The 6544-nt window shown below is 34.4% G+C and overlaps 1 long non-coding RNA gene across 1 annotated transcript; it reads right to left on the bottom strand.

The window, feature by feature from the left end:
- Window positions 1-3238: 3238 nt before the first annotated feature.
- Window positions 3239-5225, bottom strand: LOC113335334. Its single transcript, XR_003353282.1, has 2 exons — window positions 4185-5225; window positions 3239-4091 (listed from the first exon to the last, which is right to left on the bottom strand). It is a non-coding gene; the product is annotated as an uncharacterized LOC113335334 (long non-coding RNA).
- Between the last annotated feature and the right edge of the window lie 1319 nt (window positions 5226-6544).

The raw sequence follows: 6544 nt of genomic DNA, 5'->3' as shown, positions 1-6544 counted from the left end.
CTAAATTCAGTCTGACTGTTTAGTTGATTCTCTAGCAAAGTATTTCAGAGTTAGTCCATACAGATTCCTAAGCGAAATATTGGGTGGTGTTGTTAGACCCACGTTTTTTCAGTTCCCCTTTGTGATGTATTGCACCTCTTACTAGGATCGGTTCCCCTTTCCCATATTTGGTCAGACAAAAAAATCACAAACCCGATCATACCATCTCATGTGATTACTTAAGATAGGTTTCACTAATAAAATTCATACCAATACATAAGTCGGGCCTTTGTGAATAGTTCTACCAAGAACACAACAAGTCGTGAACGGTTATACTCAGTCACACATATTGGTTGTTCGTAAGATATGCAATGAATAACAAAACCAATAATGCCTGGCTGTTTCCTTTCGATTCACAAATAAGTTTATGAACTTACTTCCTTAGAACACATGTAAAACATTGTTCCCTAGGAAGAAATCCTCACCTCATACCCATACATAATCACAATAGCATTCAAATGATTATGGCGATGTGTTATCTACAAAGTTTAATGGTTAAGCAATAAATCTTTTATTGTATTCCTTAACACTATGTCTATCTAGAGTTCAAATATGTTTCGCAGTTTCGTTTTCAATATGCACGACTTGAAAGATACATTAGGGAATGAAACAATTCAAGTCAAATATCACTAACCTCAAGTGGAAGGATGATTTTTGTCATTGTAGCTCCTTGCTTCTTCACATCTTCAAGTCTTCGTAATACTTGTAAAGTCTCAAATCCTAATACTTTCAAGCTAACCTATACGAAGTTGACTCTAGTACATAATCAAGTGACTCTTAACATGAGTTTTGATTCACTAAAATATGACAACCAAACTTGACATACCAACGCTTGGTGGGTTCAACCGAGCTATGCTCTAACAAAAAAATATGTGACTATAAGGATGTTCATTCCCAAGAATACGTGCACAATATGCAAAGATCAGAACCAAAAATGAACGAAGATAGTAAGCACAATGTAAATGAAAACTGTATACCTAATTGAAGCTACAATTTTGAGCAAAAAGACAAAAACACTTCAACACCAATGACTTCCTGCAGAAAAACAATATACACAAGTTAAGTTATGTCTCTCAAAGAAAAAGATATACACAAGTTAAGATTTAGGATGATAGATTCCAAATGTAGTCTGTCTAGATCAGTTTAGCATCATTAGAAGTTATAAACGTAACACAAGTAACAGATCAGTTCAGTTTTATTACTGGTTAAGAACTAGGTATTCACATCTATTAGTAATCGCTATAGCAGGTACAAGCAGTTCCCACCTCGTCTAGCTGCTCCATCAAACCAATTCACATGGCTTGCAAAGCATGACGATGGTGATGCACCATTGTTGATTCATTGATGGTGTCGCCTGAGCACTTTGCCACTTCCCATCTTGCTCATTTTCATTTGTCGCTCATAGGATAATAAGTTGGTTCGCTACACCACAAGCACTGCAAATACATAACTCCACTGGTCAGAGATTCAGTTTAAGCTTTCAACAATGATTGTTTTCAAGAAACTTAGTGAATCAAAGAATTGAAAAATGAAATAGATTAATCTCACCTGTAAAATCAGTGAAAGCAACCTAGTCTTCCTTACCATTTAAATCGGTCCATGGGACGAGTGACTAACCTAAATAGGCTATGGGGATATATAAACTGAAGGTCATTCGCGGAATGTTAACGAATTCACTACAGAAGCAGGTTTCTTAGTCATCAAATATCTATAATGTTTCCATGTTCAATTCGTTTAACTTAACTTTTTGCACCTTGCAACCTATTTGTCTCTTTCTTTCTCTCTCTCAGTATATATCTAACAACATTTAACAACCACAATAACATGAGATGCCCACTGCAATTCTGCATACATTAACTAAACTGGAACCAGTATTATTATTAACAACGACTAACTGCACAACATTGGATACATGATCATGTGATTCAGATACTACTTGATAGTTAATACTGAGTAACTTATTATTTATAGATCCTTAAGAAACAATTTTAATAATTTCAATGCAATGAGAAACTTGCAACTGATTTTGGATTTCTTATTGTTTGTTTGTTGCTAATACCAGTATAATGCTATTACTACCTTATCAAGGATGACATCTGACCATTCTGAAGTAGAGAGGAGTGATCTCAGTTCCTTAATAATACCACCCTGCCATGTGAATTATGTAAGAAAAATGGAAATAATTAAGACGAATGTAAAATCTATAAATGAAATTCCAAATTTCTAAATCATCAAGGAGTTTCTCTTATTCAGGATTAGAACAACAATCTTGTTTACCCCGTCGACATCCAAAAACCTATAGATACATAAGCATACCATTTCAGTGAGCAATTGCAACAGCTAATGGATAAGAAAAGGCAATAGCTAATGGATAACAAAAGAGATTACATGACGGATAATGACGACCCTCTAACCAATTATGGTACCAAACCTACTAAATGCCCATGTCCTATGGGCACAGCAAAAGAAGTGCTCAAGTAAGTTGTTACCTCGGATCAACATCCTATAAGAAACAAATGAAGTCCCTAATCATCAGGAGCTGAGTGATGTTCACAGATACACCCTATTACAGATACCAAATTGAACTATTGAAAAATTTAACACAACCTGCTAGCTAATATGATTGAGACTTCTTCGAATAAAACATCACGGTGATACGAGTTCCCAAACCGACAAACAACAATGCAAGAATATTATGAAAAAATGATTAAAGAAACAAATGACTTGGTTATTCTATAATGTTTCTATGTTAATTCGGACAACTTAACTTTCCCCACCTGGTACCATATTTCTCTCTTTCTTTCTCACAGTGTAACTCTGACACACCATATAATTTCAGTTGTTATATTGATTTTTTTTTTAAAGGAAAAACAGCTTTATTAAAAATAAAGAGAGTTAAAATTACAGACCCAAAAAGAAAAAAGGAAAATAACCGAGACAGAAAAAGATAAGGACCCAAACAAGAAACTAAACAAATTTGTAGTAAGGTTTCCCTGGAAATTCCATCCTTTGTAAACTGTTTGGTCTGTCATTGAACCTCAAGATCTGTCCCTTCTGCAACTGTGCCCCTTTTTGGCAAAATGATCTGCAGAGAAATTGACTTATCTGTAGGCATGTCTGAAAGTAATAGATTGAATCTTATCCATAAGTCTTTGTCATCTAGCCAGCATAAACTAAGGAATCCTTTTTTGCTGTAAAGCTTTTGCACACATACTAGAATCAGATTGCAGAACTAACTTGAAAGAGAAATACTCAACTGCCCATTCTAAAGCCTTGATATAAGAGATGAATTCTGCTACAAAGTTAGTTTTGATTCCCAAGCCACCAGCCTCTGCTAAGATGAAAGCACCAATATGGTTCCTTACTACAAAACCATAGCCTGCAATGCCTGGATTTCCTCTAGAAGCCCCATCACAACATAATAACAGTTCATTCTCATTTGGCAGATAAAAAAAAATTTCAACAATCCTTGTTCTTCTTATTTTCCTGACTTGGATATTAAAAAATTGTAAGATTGATTTCTCAATATCATTTCCCCACATAACACCTTACAGTCTAGCTTCACAATCATGGATTTTTCTAACAATTTTTTGTTGAATTTTGATTAAGATTGGCTTCTCATCATCATAAAAAATATCATTTCTTAGAAACCATAACTCAACCATGGCAGTGTAGGAGCTGATAATCCACAATTCTTTATCACAGGGCTAGAGCTTTTATGTATTTTCAAAATATCCTCAAAAGAGTTAGGTTTGGGAGATAAAAAGATACCTGAAAGCCAATTCCACAATCTGGTACTGAAATCACATTTCCATATAACATGCTCTATATTATCTTCATCATCATGGCAAATGTAGCATCTTGAAGCAAACTGAAATCCCTTCTTCCTCAAGTTCTCTTCTGTTGCACACACATTTCTAGTAATCTTCTAAACATTTGCAGAAGTTGAAGGAAGTACTGCAGGATTCAGGATCTTTTTATAACAGTGCAATTTAGGTTGGTGTAATCTAATTTTATTGATAGCATCAGAAACAGTGAAAACACCAGAATGACTGTACAGTGAAAACACCAGAATGATTGTTATATTGATAATCAAACTCTACATTTCGTAATTTATTACAATCAGTAGATGTTTCTACTGTTACCTTATCAAGGAGGATCAAATCTGAACATCCCAGAACAGTGAGAGATTCATATGAAGACGCGTATTTGCTTCTTCATTCATCACATCCAGTGACCTCAGCTGCTTAATCTCGTCCTGCCATTTCTCAATCTGTCCCTGTAAATTCTTTTTTAAAAAAACTGAAGAAAAAAACATAAACTAAAATCTAGACTTGGAAAAAATTTCCACCCAGTTAAGCTACGAGAAATACTTATTACGTGTCAGTAAAAAATGCATTAAATAACCAGTTGAGCTCCATGTATTAGATCTATTCTTCAGAACCTTTAGACCTTTAGAATATAAATAAACAATATTGTAAGTCCAATAACACACCGAGGGGTGAAAAACACGTGTTAAATGAGGTTATATTACCTTCTTGAAGATCACATAACGCTGTCATTCAGATTCTGAGGCTCAATTATTGCATGTTGAGCAGATCGGGAAGAAAATAAAAAGTTGAACCCCAATCAAAATCAACAACTTAAATCAAAATCAATACATAAAAACACAAACCAATGCTCAGATTCATCAAAAATTCCCAAAAATAAATAATTCATGAACAACCTAATTAATCCTCAGATTGCACTGAATCTAGACCAATCAAAACCAAAATCATAAAATCTTGAGAATAACTAAACATGATTTGGCTAATCACCTAAAAAAATTAGAAACCACAGACAACATGATCTTCTTAATGAATCACCCCAAACAATTTCAAACCCTAACTTTTCCAGTAGAAAATCAAGCACGAGGAATATTGAAGTGAAAATAGTGGTGGGTTTGAAGAGAAGGATTGAAGAAAAATATAATCCGGAGAAAGAATTCTCTCGAAGGTTTAATGGTGGTAGGATTTCAAGAGAAGACTGAAGAGAAAATGGTTTTCAGGGAAAAATTGAAGAGAAAATAGTTTTTAATGGTTTTCTCATAGTGTTGGTGTTTTGGGTATAGCAGAAGTGAGAGTCGTGAATTTTTTTCAAGCAGAGACTGAAATGGAGTGGAGGTGAGGGAAAAGGAGAAAGATAGACGAAAGTGGTAAAGACGAAGTGTTCTCTTCTTTGGGATAAAGGATAGGGTTGATCAAACCGTCAAAATCTTTTAGAGAAAATTCTAACAAGGTAGTGTTGACATCCACTCAAACTCGTCGCACATGTGGAATTCTTGTGTTACCTTGCACACAAGCAGCAAACACATGTGGAATGGTCAGCCGTTGCGAATTGCAACACAGCTCAAAATTTCGCAACTGCTCACTGCGGTTGCAAATTTCGCAACTGCAGCTAGCAGTTGCAAATTTTGTTGTGAATCCGCAACGACTTAAGAGTTGTTGCTAATTTTAGTTGCTAATCCCAAAAAATGGTATAATGTTTGTTCTCCTTGTCTTATACCCCTGAAGAGTTGAATGGTTTCCAAGATGAACCATCGAGCAAAACAAAAAATAGAATAAATTATGATACATTAATTGGTTAGTTGACACTGTTTATTGTTGAATTCCAGCTGTTTCATTATATCTAACGGAAATTCCACTCAATTTTGTCGACGTCTCCGACATGTCAAGCTTTATTCAAACTTCACCATATTTAGTTCTAGTTATTTTTATATAATATACTAGTTCATGGGAAATAATTGTGTTATCAGAGATGTTTCTATGAGGTACATAGGCAGCTTGGAAAGAGGATATGATTTTATGTATGATTTGTTTGAGTCTGTTTACACATATTTTGAAATGACTTTGTAATAATTTATGTTGCAAAGGTTTAAGGGTCGAAAATATGCTGGAGTTTGTGGGTGTTCTATTTTTGCAACTAAAGTTTGAAAATTATAGTTTACTTCTCTTAAAAGAAGACCATTTCTAAAAAAAATATTATGCATCATAGTATTGATATCTTTACTTACAATATATTCCAGCGTCGTTGGTGCAATCCGACTACAAATCCTTCTGGTCATAGAGCTGCCCAAGAGTTGGTCTAAAAGATGTATGTGTAATTTCCTCTAGGTCTGGAGTTCTGATTAAGTTTACACTGGATTTTTCTGTAATGCGATAAATAATGATCTGCATGATCTTTTCCATTTCCTAGCGGATTTGAGGAAGTGCTTATAAAGATTCTAAAATGTTTTTGATTCATTGCTCTAATTCATTTCTTTCAGATTGCCAATTATCAATCTTGTCTTTGAGAGAATCAATATGGTTTCTCATCCATCTTTAATTGGCCATTCGATGAAAATACTTTGCGTATGTGAACACATAAATCACGATGGCATCCACGTGTTCACAAACAATGTTCACATACAATATAAATCATAAACTATGTGTTGCATACATAAAGGGAAGTAAAGCAATGACTCATC

This window comes from Papaver somniferum, unplaced genomic scaffold (genome assembly GCF_003573695.1).
Source record: "Papaver somniferum cultivar HN1 unplaced genomic scaffold, ASM357369v1 unplaced-scaffold_139, whole genome shotgun sequence".
NCBI classification, from domain to species: Eukaryota; Viridiplantae; Streptophyta; class Magnoliopsida; order Ranunculales; family Papaveraceae; genus Papaver; species Papaver somniferum.
Note: the sequence above shows the minus strand (reverse complement) of the source record. Positions and strands in the feature narration are given on the sequence as shown.